At 35.5% G+C, this 14,677-nt stretch overlaps 1 long non-coding RNA gene across 1 annotated transcript; it reads left to right on the forward strand.

Annotated features, from left to right (window-relative positions):
• Positions 1–756: 756 nt before the first annotated feature.
• Positions 757–3,573, forward strand: LOC147653459 (uncharacterized). Its single transcript, XR_015286188.1, has 3 exons — positions 757–1,205; positions 1,396–2,762; positions 3,288–3,573. It is a non-coding gene; the product is annotated as an uncharacterized LOC147653459 (long non-coding RNA).
• The last annotated feature ends 11,104 nt before the right edge of the window (positions 3,574–14,677 follow it).

The following is a 14,677-nucleotide window of genomic DNA, read 5'->3' on the forward strand; positions in this document are numbered from 1 at the left end:
TTATCACAATATTATCAGTGGTAAATGTTCAGCAGTGCGGTCTTTACCCAAAAAAGTGTGAGGATGCACAGGGATCAAAAAAATTTCAAAGCTTAACATTTGTCCTTCAGCACTGCACAGCTCTGAGAACTTGTACCTTACTCCAAATTTGCATTTCCAACATCTCAGCGGGAATTTCTCAGTTCCAACTTCTCTGAGTAAAGTCTGTCTCCATCCATGCTCAGCTCCACCTGTTTTACTAATTTCCCTTTTTCCCAACAAAGGGATAGGTATCCTTTCAGCCCTTGATGTGTCTGTGCATCAGTTAGCCTTGACTCTAGCACAAGCCTACATAAGTTTTCTATGCAGGATCTTAAAAGCAATGCATTTATCTCCTAGCACCTGAGAGGCACTGAACTGTGTTCAATCTGCCCCAACCTATCACCCAATTAGACAATCCTCTAATTAGAAAATATATCCATCTGGCCACATTTGGCAAAATTCATGGCTTCCTGGGAATTTCAGCTGGCACATATGATGTGGAGGGAGGTAAAACTGAGTGGGTACTATTGTATCAGGAAAGGTGGAAGAAGAGGATGTTGAATTTCCCATAAGGAAAGGATAAAGAAGGGCAAGAATCTTATGAGACAAAGGGGAGCAGGGTTTTAAAGGAAAGGAGGGACATAAACATAGACAAGATATTGTGGGAATAGATACTACTGCAGAAAGGGAATACACCAGCCATGTTTGTTGGTGGTGCTTTTCTTCAGAAATAGAAAAGAGCAGATTTACCTTGTTGCTTTTCACTTTGCAAAAGAAAAAATACTTTTTTTCTTTTAAAAGGTTTTCCAAAGGTTTTCGGGCCTAACTAGTATTATCACTTCTCCCCTAAAGTGTCAGGTGTAGAAGGCATACTGCTTAAACTGTACATAGATCTTTAATCTCCAATCCTACTTATCCTGCACAGATGAAACAGCCCTTACTTCAAAACCTTACAACTCCCAAGGTTCAGTGAGAAGAAGACAGTATCTGTATGATAAAAGGCTGGCCTCTTACAAACAGCAACAGGAAAATATGGCTTACAGAAGATTTTAGGACAGAGGCCCTTAAACTGATTGAAAGAGTGTCAGTGGCCTCATTTTTCATGTTGCAGAGTCCACAAGAGCTCTGCCAGGGTAGAAGAGAACTGCTACATCTGAACCTCCACTGTGATATGTAATCAATAGGTACAGGCACTGGGATTTCTCTTTGCTTCTAAACTTTCTATTGCACTGCAAGTAATGAAAAAAAAACTAATTAAATGAAAGCACATTTCTATTAACTTTTTTTTACTCTTATTTAAATACAGCACAGATTTGGAGGTAGGCATGCATGTTCCTCCCTGTGTAGAATAAACTCTGTTATTCTACCTCTTAGGAGAAGATAGAAGAAGACAATTAACACAAATATACATCCTTGGAAATGGAAGTGATATGGCAATGTTCCTTCTCCTGTTTCTCTGCTCTCAGGAAGGACACACCAGGCTGGCTTTGAAGTGTCAGCAGATTAGAAGACGGCAGCATGCCCTTGCTTCCTGATAAAGAATCAGCTTAGCCAGCACAGGACTTCATGTCCAAGCAGCAAGGGCAGCACATACTTTTCTGAGTAGTTTGCTCAAATACCACTGTTGACAGATAAACTCCAAGCATGTTTGAAAACTATCAGTGAAAATTTCTCAGGTCGTTGATGCTCTCTTTGAGCTTCAATGCAAAATTAGCAGTGCCTCAGCTGTCCACCTACTACACTGCTCCATGATTGATAAAATTAATCTGTGAACATCTTGTGCATACACATTCTACTCTTGTAATCTGTTCATAAAAACTCCTTCACAACTGATATTCAGGGTGATTCTGAGTTACAAGAAAGATGGAGAGGGTATTTTTACAAAGGTGTGTAGTGACAGGACAAAGGGGAATTAATTCAAACCAAAAGAGAGTAAATTTAGACCAGGTATTAGGAGGAAGCTCTTTGTTTTGAGGGTGGTAAGGTACTGAAACAGGTGGCCCAGAGAAGCTGTGGATGTCCTATCCCTGAAAGTCTTCAAGGGCAAGTTGGAGGGGGCTTTGAGCAACCTGGTCTACTCAATGAATATTGTAAATAGGGAATAACTCATCAAGTCTGAATTTATATTCTTCAGTAATTATAGTGGCTGTAAGAAGAAAAACAGAAAATTTAAAAATGCCTGTTATGTTCTTCAAACTCAGTTGATTGATAAAGAATTTACAAGAATTCCAGCATAAAATTTTACAAGTCAGAATCATAATATAACATTTTGATCAATTTCTCTATTTTATGGTTTTATACTCTTTTTCTACGCTTCAAGGAGAAAACAGGCATTATTAAAACTCACAATTTATTCAGAAACCTGGGCAGCCAAACTAAAATTATATTTTAATACAACCCAGTTTTGCTTTGTGATATAAATACAAAAGTCACCGACACAGCTTCTCATGACCACTAACAAAAGCAGAATACCATCATACCATCCTCCTTGTTTGCAAAAGATCTCCAAGACTTCCCCTCAGATTCAAAGTGCATAAATAAATTTGTTTTTCTTCTCTCCCACAAAAAAATGTTTCTCAATGCCCACCCCTTATTTTCGTCTCATACACAGAAATACATGCATGAGCAAAAAATAAGTCCAAAAGTGAGAGTAGGTATGACCTACAAAAAACATTTTTCCTACCTTTATTCCAACAATGAAGATAACTCCTTTTGAAGATAACTCATTCTAATATTTTGCGGTAAGAAAAATCTCTTCAAACTTTAAACTAGATGTTTTTCTTCTAGTCTTATTTAAGAAGGAATTGGATCCTTAAATTTCTCTAGGATTAGACATTTTGACTTGCATTAAATTTTTTGAAAAGCAGTTGTATGGGAGAAGAAATGTATGAGGATAATTTTAAGTCTTGAATGCTCTGATTCTTAGACTCCATTAAAAATTTTGCAAAAAACTTTTATTATCAGCACTCATGTCAAAGGTAATTTGAACAGCATCAAAGAAGTAATGGAGAGCAGCAGAAACACCATCTGTAATTCATCCTGAATAAGAAAACCCTGCATTTTTGTAGTAGTTTGATTCCCATTAATAGGCTATATTCATTATTTAATTACATGCATTAAAACAGGTAAGTCGGGGTTGGAGCAAAAATTCTTTCCAACTGCTCATTCATATTCAGGCAAAGATAACAGTATGCAGCAACACTTCTCACTTCACACAGGAAAATGAAATAATGACCTCTTTTTTTCTCACCTCTTAACCTCTATAGATGGGAAGACTGTAGGGGTCAAAATAAAGAGCTGAAATTGGGTTTGGAGTGGTGAAGAGTGACAGCTGCCCACCCCCCCACCTGCTAGGAGATGGAAATGTGCAAGACAGAAACAAAGACCTGTACTCTGAGCAACACTGGGAGGTGATCCCCAGGGGAGTCAGACTGACAAAGTTATGACCTAATTAAAGAACATCTCCTACACGTTGTCATTGTTCCTGCAAGTCTAAGACAAAATACTTCTTTCCATAATGTCCGTATGAAGACTGGAGACAAGGTACAGTATTACATTAACATCCTGTCGTGACTCTAAGGTGTATGTGTGTAAGACCAAAACACAGCTCCCAAGATCACCTTGCATTTATTTGGCTTCAAAAGGATACAGCTGAACTTTGAATACTGGTGTGTTTTTTCTTTTTTATTAGCATACCAAATATAAATGAAGTAGCATTAAGCTACTTTCCTGTTAAGCTCTGTGGAAATGTTGTGCCATAGGTGCTATTTTGCTTGGAAACTCAGCTATGAGAGATGAACAGTGAAATGAGGAAGTACTGCAAAGCTGTAGTTCCACCACCACAATACAAGTTTGTAATACGGCACTGTAAACAAACAAAGCTCTGCTTCTTATGCCTCTTTCTCTCTTTTAGGTGAACTAAGTTCATTGTCCAGATGCAGTGTGAACCACATAAGATGTCAGATCATATTAAACCAGGAGGAAAAAGTTCCACTCACAGTGAAGTCACTAGTAGTAAATGAAGAACCATGTCTTTTAATAGTAGGCAAATGTAAGCATGCCAAGCCTATCAAGTGTAGTTGGTGTACCCACATTGCTAATTAAGATATGGTTTTTTTCAGTGTGAGCTCTGCCATGTAGCTCATTATTGTATCTCTAATATTTGTCAGTATCTAATTTGTTTCATTAGCACTGTACAGTCACAGTAAGTAATGCAGACTGACAGGGGTTTTTCACTTCTCTCTACTGCTCTTTCTCAAAAAAAAAATTTATTAATTGTTTTTTGAGCACCAGGATAATAAAAGTAAAGAACCTGAAAGAGTCTTCAGACATTTTTTCCCCCTCAGGAACTATCAGGATATATTGTAAAAATTGAGAGGAACCAATGAACTACATAAAGTTTAGACTTTTTTTTTAACAGTAAAGTGAACTCTAAAGTTTTAACTAATCAATATAATTGAATATTAGATGTCATGATAGTTTCTTTTAGGAAAACAAAATGTGCTAGCCAATTGTGGAGTAATTTTTCATTAACAAAACTTTTCTTCCAACTGTCCAATGAAATAGGATGTCAATAAATGTCAACATGACCTTCCTATATGATTTGCACCATGTCTGACATGAATTTAAAATAGAAATTGTCCATAACAAGCCCAGTAAAAAAGAGGCATTTTCTGTTCTCAAAAATGGGGTGATAGATTCCTTTCTCAGTCTCAATCAATTATAAACATTCAGAAATAGTAGGTTACATTTTAAAATTTACTATTAAGGGATCTTATCCTTTCTAGATGAAAACAAAATTAAGCACACTTACTAGGGAGAATTCTCTACTATCAAACTATACTAATTGTAGTTGAGATATCCTCACCTACAATTCCAAGCTGAGAATACATGTAGAATTAAGTAGATGGGCTTCTGATGCCACAGAAGACCAAGCAAAGATTCACCTGCATGAGGAAACAGTAGAATACTTCTTACTTATCTAGATAAGGCTGGAGTGAGTTGGGAAGGGTAGGATTGAACCAAACTAGAATCTAGACAACATTTGAACAAGCATTTTTCAAGTTTACCTGATAAGATCCATAGGCACAAGGGCACAAGGGCATTTTACTCATAAATAATACAGCAGTAGATATGGTTGAAATTGGAGATAATTATGCAAAGCAAAAGAAATTTTCTAGCAAACTGAAAACACCTAAAGACTATGTTCTCATTCATGTCAAAAAGCATATGTAGGCAAAACAAAATCATGGACTATCAAATACAGTGTCATAGATGCCATCTCTTTTTAAAGAAACCTGTAAGCATTCAAATATCAAAAGCTGGAAGAGCGACTGCCTTTGTCTAATATTCTTTACTTAAATATATATTAGTTGTCACAACCAGGGACAGGTTTCTGACCTAGAAGAACTACTCACTTCACCAAAGCAAACATTCTTGGTTTACTACATTTTTTTCCATACTGTTTTTGACAGAAACTCATTTTACCATCAGAAAATTAACTCACAGTCGTACTTCTTTAGTGTCTGGTTTGTTCAACTGAATGTATAATCAAAGCAGTTGTATTAGGAACATCTTGCTATTTTGTCAAAGATCCAGCATGGTATTAAAAGAGAAACCAATAGTTACTTATGTAAATACAATGCAGATGGTTCCCTATTGATGAACAATATCTTTCAGAGAATAATGAGTTTGTCTGGTGCCAATTAATGTTCAGCACATGCTGTTCCCTTTGCCAACATTTCCATGTACTCTCAAGGAAACTAAATGCAAGTTATCTTACAGTAGGTGATCATTGAATGGGCACAAAATACATTCACATGGTGTCCATATGGAAAACATATAATTCTTTGTGAAATCTGTATGATTATGGCTAACATACATACAAACCCAATCCACTGTCTGGGAATGATGGAAAGATCAGCAGCAAAATACTTATCTCTATGAAAATCAAAATCATTTGTCACATTACATCCGTGTATTCCAAAAACCTATATTCCAGTAGAATTAAAGATCAGGCATGAATCCCTATATAAACTGGAAGCGGATATTTAAGACCCTATAAAAATCCTCACTTATACAACTTCTTTAAAACTCACTAATTTTATTATGATAAACACTAAATGTGAAATTCTCAAAAGAACTCTATGCAGCTTAATCCAAGCAAGTAGAGCTGGAATACATCTGCAAAAATCACTTTCTACATTCCCCTATTTAAAGGACCATCTCTGTCATTTGCAAATGCAGACAAAGTGTTATAAGGTCTTGCTAATCCAGGACAAAACGTAAGGTTTTCAAGGCATTTTAAGGCTTTGCCTCTCAATTTTCCTTTTCTAAAATTGTTTTAATGCCAGTCCAAGTTCAAATTGCTTTTTAATTTTGTTGTAAGATTTAAAATGTTAAATTGTAAAATTTAAAATGTCTTTGACTAGAAAATTTTAATCGCAACCTCATTTACACAAAAATCAGTATAGCACACATGAAATGTGTAAGAATCATATCTAGGAAAATCTATTCATTTATATAGCCTTTATATTGGATAAAATCCATCTGAAAAGTACATTTTTTTATTTGGGGTTCAACATAAGCAAATAGTATGTGCCCCATAAAGTCATTATAGGGGAAGAGAGAAAAAAAATCAAGTTGCAGATGACAGAATTAGTGTCTTTTATTATCTCAAGTACTGCTTCTGAGAAGTAAGCAAAATATTGCAGGCTATGATACTGAACTCTGAATTGTTTTAGGTTCTGTAGCTGGTAAACCAGACCAGGGTAACTTAACGTTAAAGCTGGCTTAGTTAGCACCAGGAGAAGTGTTTTAGTTCAGGCAAGGAGTGAATTTCTGACAGTCATCTGGACATTGGTCATATATCAGAGCTCTGCAAGCTTGAGTTAGAATCTTCTAGATGACATTAATCTGGAACATGTGATCCAGGATCAAACCCAGTGCCCTCTAGTCACCAGTGGGCATTCAGTCCAATGAAACATACTACAGTGAGCCTGAAGTTAAAGAAAAGTATGAAATTTATATTTGTGAAATAGTTCCTTATCACTATTTCATTCTGCACATCTGCTCATACTAGTCTGTACTATTTGTTAATATAGACTTTAGTTTTAAAAATTTCTACTTTGTATAAAGTGGTTATAAATACAACAAATTGAAATATTCTTTCTTGAAAATGCACATTCTCCTCATTTTCTAAGGAAATGTCATCTATAAACATTTCAAGTAAAAGCTGACTTTCTCTAGAAGATTCCCAGCTATGGCATGATTTACAAGAAAAATCAGCCTACTTTCAGAAAAGGCCCCAAGCTTTGCTTTGAGTCTGGTATTTAATTCACTATGGATCAATGAGGAAAAAAAAGCACACTTTGCATACTAAATTGTAATCTGTATTATAGAGGAGTAGCTGTCTTTCAAGAATGATGCTGTGTTGTTTTATTTCCTAAGGAGGGAGTACCTGCAGGTTCCAATAATGAATTTGCTTCCTGCATATTTAACATCTCCTAGCTTAACTTATAGAAATAGTTAGGTAAGTAACTAGTCCAAATTTAAAAAAAAAAAAAAAGAAAAAGAAAAAAAAAGAAGGAGCATGCAAATAAAAATATTTAAATATCATAAATTGCTTGTTTTGTCACTCCAATTTAGTGCAAAATGCCAAAGAGTTGGACCAAGGAAGGCAAAAAATTCTTCCCAAAGACAGTCTTTGATTTTTTTTATCAAGTTTGGTCTGGTTTTCTTTATACTGCTAATTTGCCATTCATAAGCAGCATAAAAATTTTTTAGACTCACATTCTTCAACATGTTGTTCACCTCACTTCGAACCTGGGAGCTGTTGCTACTCAACAGAACACCCAAAGCTTCATTTAGGCAATTTCCAGCACATGCTGTGAGGAGCACACCACCTGCTGCTATTGCTGCTTCTATTATTCCCCTGCAAACACCGCTGCTGATGCCAGGAAGACTGAACAAGAGATAATAGGACACACAGCACAAGACAGGAATGCCTATAATTGAAGTTCTCATAACTTATTTCTGTCTTTACTGTTGTCCACATTTTCTCTGTTCTGTTCCCATCAGCACTGATTTTTAGTTTACAAGTTTCTATGAGCTACAACTTCTTTTTTAAGATTCTATTAGAGTAGACATACCCAAACATATATATTTGTTCCCTGTATATATCAGTTTAAAAACAAAGTAAAAAACCAGCTGACCAATGAATGATCTATTGGAAAAGGGCAGGAAAACAGATCTTCACACTGGATTTGTAATCTTTCTCCATTTACGCTACTAAGGAGTCTCATTATAGTGGCCAAAATGAGCCTCTTTTCCTTACCTAATCAGTTTCTTTTAACTGCTTAACAAATGCATACAAATATGTTAATCACTGAAATGCATACAAATATGTTAATCACTGAAATAAGTAAGCCAAAGGAGGATATGCCTGTATATATATAATTTTAATTGTTTCTAATTATCTTCTTGTAACTAGACAATGGAAGCATTTATTAATTTTCTCTATAATTAAGAAGCACAATGTGAAACTTGCCTGGTTCCCTGAAGAAATAATTTTGTGCCTTCTGAACTCTCATTGCTAGCACTGCTGTGCTAACTTTATCAACAGCTTCCCTGTCCCCAAGGAAATTCTCCCGTTTGGCCAGGTGACAGGATGCCCTTGGAGGCCAGGAACTAGAACTAAAATATTTTTGACCGAGGGAATCGTCTTAGAATTCCAGTGTCTTTACTGACATTTTTGTAGAGTAAATATAGAAAGCCTACATTTTCAGTTTATTTTATTTTTCCCCAATCCTTGCAATGAGAGACTGTTAACTTGTTTGGACTTTCAGGTCTGTGCTAACTAAGAGGAGCAAAGTTGAAATGAAATTTTTTGCTCTGCCCTCACTGTAATATCTGTATTAATGCCATCTAGGATAATGCAGTTTTGTTTTCACTAGGTTTTGCTGACACAAGATTCTCTCATCACTAAATTTTTTTGAGGCTAAAGTTTCTCTTTGCTTCACCACCCATGGAAGGACAAGCTAATCCTCTTGACTCACTGTGGTGAGACAAGCCTTGTGCAGAAAAAGGTTCCATGCATCCCAATATAGAGAGGCTTTGTCCAGCTGAGGTCTCTAGGGCTATGATTATTCTCATTATTTAAGCACTTTGGGAGCAGGACCACATAGGTGCCCATTCAAAGACCTATTTAGACAGCAGCAGAACTGAGCACAGGCTCTTGTAGCTATGTATTACTAAACAGTCCACAGCTCACAAACATCCACACTGGTTAAATATCAGCATGGTCCCTAACACAAACTTAACTCATGTAAACTACTCCTCTTTCAGATTACATTTGGGCATTTTTTGGATGTGCTGTACATTTCAGAAACTATTCCTAGAGATGTGAAGCAACTATGTTTGGGAAGGGCAAAAGTCTGACCAGTGTGAGATAGGAAAATAATTCAGAGCTAAAAAGAAACTTCTGTCCTACTTTATTTAGAAGTAGTCAGTAGATCAGCTTGAGCAAATTCAAAAGAGGCTTTTGGGCTGTAGATCTGTTAAGTACTCGAGATTCTTATCACAGGAGGTGAAGAAATTCCCTATAAAACTCAAGTGTCAACACTACGATGATGCCTCCTAGAGGCTGGAGAGTCAGAATGGATGACTGCTCCCAAGACATGAGCTGGTGATGAAGGATGCAGAATAATAACTTCTGTTAGTGTAGTCTAGAAGAAATCTGTGTCACATCAGGAGTTCACATCCTCTGTACAAAGAGTTATCCTGAACTAGACACCTCATGACACTTAACGTCACAGAACAGAGTACTGTCTGGCATTTGGGGTTCAGTAGGTGACAGTGACAGTGAGGCTTCAACAATATTTTATAAGAAACAGAAATTGCCTCCACGAGGTGAAGGATTATATCAACAGTTGTTATTTGCTGACACTTCACTGGGTCAGAACTTTGTGCAATATAACCAAACCAACTCAACTTCTACATTACTGCAATAGTAGCTGGAAAATTTTTAGTCCTTGGCTATTTTTGTTCTAATTCACAAAAGACATTTACAGTGTCTTGATAGTAAAATGAAGAACTTTTCAGTCTACAGTGCTATTGTGAACTACATGTCCATCAACTGCACATACTTTACATGCAGCTGGGTACATACTTGGTGTGCCACTGGACCCATTGTCACCTGCAGAGACATTAACTTTCCAATTTAAAACTGCATTTATCTATAAGAATTAAAGATCTATGGGTAGATGGGGTTTTTAAATAAAAAACAGTACAACATGAAATAATCTGAACATTTTAATAAAAAATAAGGTATAATTGCTTTTCTATGTTACTTGGCTGGGTTTCCAGCTGAGATGCTGAAAATATGAAAACTCTTTTTGATCTAATGTGGGATCTTGCTTTATACCCCAGCAGGTTTGGGCATATAGATTGATTATATTGCTTAGCCCTTTGCCTAGTTAAAAACAGCCCACAGTTTCCATTAGAGACATCCCTTTACGAAATCCTCACATAATATAATAATCTTCAGTATTTCTTCAGTTTCTGTTCATTGGCAATCTATGAACAACAACAAAATAAATCCACTAGAAGAACAATGGTCTCAAGTACATGAATCAGGGACATCAAAATGTAATTACATGTGGGAGACTACATGAAGCATTATTTTCTTTTTATGAATGCAATTTCTGATGCTTTTGCTTGCTAAAGTTCTCATGAAATAGACTGTAGAGTTCTATGACAGCAATTAGTACGAGAGGCAGGAAAGCTTTACAGCTGGATATTATTGATTTTTTACCTCATAGTAATCATCCCAACATTTTGTAGCCTTATAGATCTAATCATTATAACATTACTTAGTGATTTATACTGTATGGTGGTAATAATAAATATGAAGAGCTTTTTTCAGTCTTCAGCAGTTTTAATGTGTGATACTAAATATACCCTAGCCTGTTGTAAATTCCATCTTGGAGCTTTCCTATAGTTGAAAGGCTTGCTTCCACAGAATATTCTACAATGGCAAACATACAGAAAGATAAGTCTGCAAAACTGTATGTGGACAGGTATAGATTTTGGGCAGAACATATTGAAAAGTAATTGAGTCACTTTGTTACTCTACATGATTTGCAATTCTGGAACATAACTGCCAAAGATAGATTTATTAGTTTATTGCTAAAGATTCAGCTAGTTTTGAAAAAAAGAAAAAAAAGCCCAGTCAACCCACATCATGAGTTGACTGAAATTATATAAACATTATTAAACTGAATTTATACAGACATTTCCTTTAGAAATATGATTTGTAAATTCATTTGGGTTACAATTTTTAGGCTGATACTTTCCCACATCTCTCCCAGTCTTGAGTCTCCATCCTTGGAGTTATGTAAAAAATGTGTAGATGTGGCTTATAGGGTCATGGTTTAGTAGTCAACTTAGCAATGTTATGTTTGCAGTTGGAATGTCTAAACATAAACATCTTTTCTAACCTAAATGATTCCAGGATGCTATGAAATATATAGTCTCTTCTCACTCTTCAATTCTGAGATAATCTTAGCTGAAGAAATTGCTGTACAAGACTGCTGTAGTTTCTTGAAAAACATTGAATAGTAATGTCTAACAATGGATTGTAGTTCTATGCATGTACATTTATAAAGGCCTGATGCACAATGATGTTCTGAGTGGAATCTAGTCATGCTAGTGGAAAGATCACTAATGGGGATAAAACAATTTTGTTGGATTTTTATGTACAAAAATATCATCTGTCCACTCTAATGGCTTCATAAAGCCAGCACAGCTCTGTGCATTCAAGGTGATCATTTTAGTCTGTAGTGAGGAAACAAAGTCAGGAAGAGGCTAGAAGGAGCAAAAGTAGTCTTGGAAACTAGTAGTCCTCTTTTCAGTCTGACTGTTCAAAATAGTTTTTTGGGAGCAGTGGAATCTATTCCCTTGTTATAGCATGAACAAATCAGGACACTCAACGATGAAGTCTTAATTTGTGCTTAATTTGGTCACTTGCCTCTTAAAATCAAGTTTTGGTACTTTGAAGTCCCTACTGTCTTGAGAAATGTCCCAGTTAAGAAGAAGATGGAGAAAGTAGGGCCACCACTTCTCAGAGAGGTGAAAAACACAACTTGCTGTATAAAAAGAGGGACACACCATTTGTCACTAAGCAGAGATGTTGTTCTTCTGCTTATGGATAGAACTCAGGGTGGTTTGGACTTTTGTCATACTTCAGAAGCAGAAGTTCACAGATGCAATTTTGAGACATGACTTCTAATTTTGACCACTGAATTGAAAATTTAAGTAATAACAGCATTAAAGCTTTTATAGCATTTGCTCATTTCTCAAATCTATGCAGGTGTAAAACTTCATATTGTTGATAGATTTCTTAAATTACACCTAACTCTGCTTTACATGATTATGCCAATGACAAATCAAACTGTGTGTTGAACCATGACTATACCATTTATATAGCATCATAATGATAGTGCTAATAGCAGTACTTGTACCTCTTTGAGCTAACAGGAATACCAGCAGTTTTTCAGATACTTCAAAAGAGTGTGGATATCTACAGCACAACATTTTGTACCCACCAGAGCAAAGAAAGGACCAAGCATCAGATTTCATTTGGGAGCTTTGTCCTTTTTATGTGATTACCTAAAGAACTTTGAGCTTTATTTCTAAAAAATTCAATCACTACAAGTTCAAGTGTCTGGATTCTTGAAGATTTGACATATGTTGTACAGGCAGGCATATAACTGGATATTAACATTTTAACATCTGTTGCATTTTCTAGTCCAAAAATTGGTTTCCTATTTTCCTTCCTGTGGTTTTACTTGTCTCAAGATAATGTACAGTATGTTACAGACAAAATTGGCACAAGACAATCAGAGACAGTAATTTTCTTTTATTTTATTTCATTCAGACAATGATTCTTGCATCTACCTAGATTGTTTCCCAGATTTAAAGGCTTTGCCTGCCTGAGATTTAGCCTACCCTCTGGGAGCTATGTTTGATATCTGTTTATTCTCACTCAGAAAAAAAAAAAAAAAAAAAAGGAAATTTGATTTCCACTTTGAACTCTGACCTTAAATTTTAGACATTTTACACTTTTATTTTCTGTTAGGTTATAGAGTCCTTCACATATTTAATGATCTAAGAAATACACCATAAAAAATTCTTCCCCTATGTCATAACCCATCCATACAAAAAGTTTGTGTACATCCAAATTATAGTTCTAAGAAATTTATGTTATACACAAAAAATAAGCAGAATTATAGTAGATTAGGAAGCCAAGTGTATTTCAAAACCAACAATTCCAATGAGTCAGTTTTTACTAACAACAGTAAAGAGTGTGTCTCCACCTAATATGGTGTGAGAGCATAATAATGAATACATAATGGTTGAAACAATGAACACAAAAAACAGATCAGCAAACACTGAAGTGAATACAACCATTTAGAAGTTTAACAATTTTTTCTTCTTCAAAATAAAACACATGGGAACTATGAGTCCTATGTGAGAAAAGGCAATTTGAATATAACAGACAAATTTGAGCACAACTAGCACAGCACTGTCTTCAATGACAGAGATGTTCTTCATAGGACCAAATAAAATACTATGGAATGAGAATTCCTGGGTCACTTCCTTGGACTAAAATGACTTTAAACCCCAACTATGAGCAGTGATAATACATGATGTGTATATTAAAAAAGTCCTGTTAAGTAGTGAGAATATATGATGTCATAAGATTAAAAATTAAAGATTGCAGAAAGTAACATAACAAATGATACTACATGGCCAGTGGCCAGGTTATCATAGATCACTCATTTCTTTAGGGAGTTGATTGAGTAAGGTAAAAACAAGAAAAAGTTGTCTGGCTTGAATCATCTTTTTTTTAAAGCAAGAAGATATACAACTGCTTAGCATTTCAGGAAAAAAATGGCAGATGTACATACATATATGCTGTCTGTACATATATGTATATATGTAGTTAGTATTTTATATCTTATATTAATTTCTGCATTTTGCATTTTATGTCTTTGTCTATCTGTATTTTATATATGCATCACAAAGGTACTTCTGTTGATATGACAGTCAGGGCTGATTTTGTAGAAAGTGACAGAACTCTGCAAATGCTGAGCTTCAAACTCCTCAGGTAAATCTGTGTTTTGTGAGAAAGGTCAAAAACATTTTGGCTATGAAAATATTTTCCATTGGGGTGGCAGGAACACACAAAAATAAAAATCTTACTGTTTAAGATGAAGAAAAGATGGTCTGTAGGTCAGTATTAAATCAGTAGTCTAGTAGAGGGAACCATTAGTCATTAATAGTATTTATGCACTTGAGATAGTTAACAAAATAAATCCCTCTGCAAGTTGCATGCAGTAATTTGAAAACTGAAGGATAAGCATTCAACTTCAGTTGAATATTGTCCACTACTGATTTAAAAGCTCACTAGCACAGACAAGGTTAAAACCATGCAAACACGATATCAAGAGAAAATCAGCCAGAATTAAACAGCCCTTTGCAAATCGTACACAGCTACAGCAGAACAAAAGACTCATTATCCTCTGTTTATTTCCTTGAGCCCTTTAGCATACATCATGCACTCCACTGAAACTAAGGTTTCAGTTGAGCAATC

The sequence above is a fragment of the Cyanistes caeruleus genome, chromosome 4, assembly GCF_971803275.1.
Source record: "Cyanistes caeruleus chromosome 4, bCyaCae1.hap1.1, whole genome shotgun sequence".
In the NCBI taxonomy this organism is placed as follows: Eukaryota; Metazoa; Chordata; class Aves; order Passeriformes; family Paridae; genus Cyanistes; species Cyanistes caeruleus.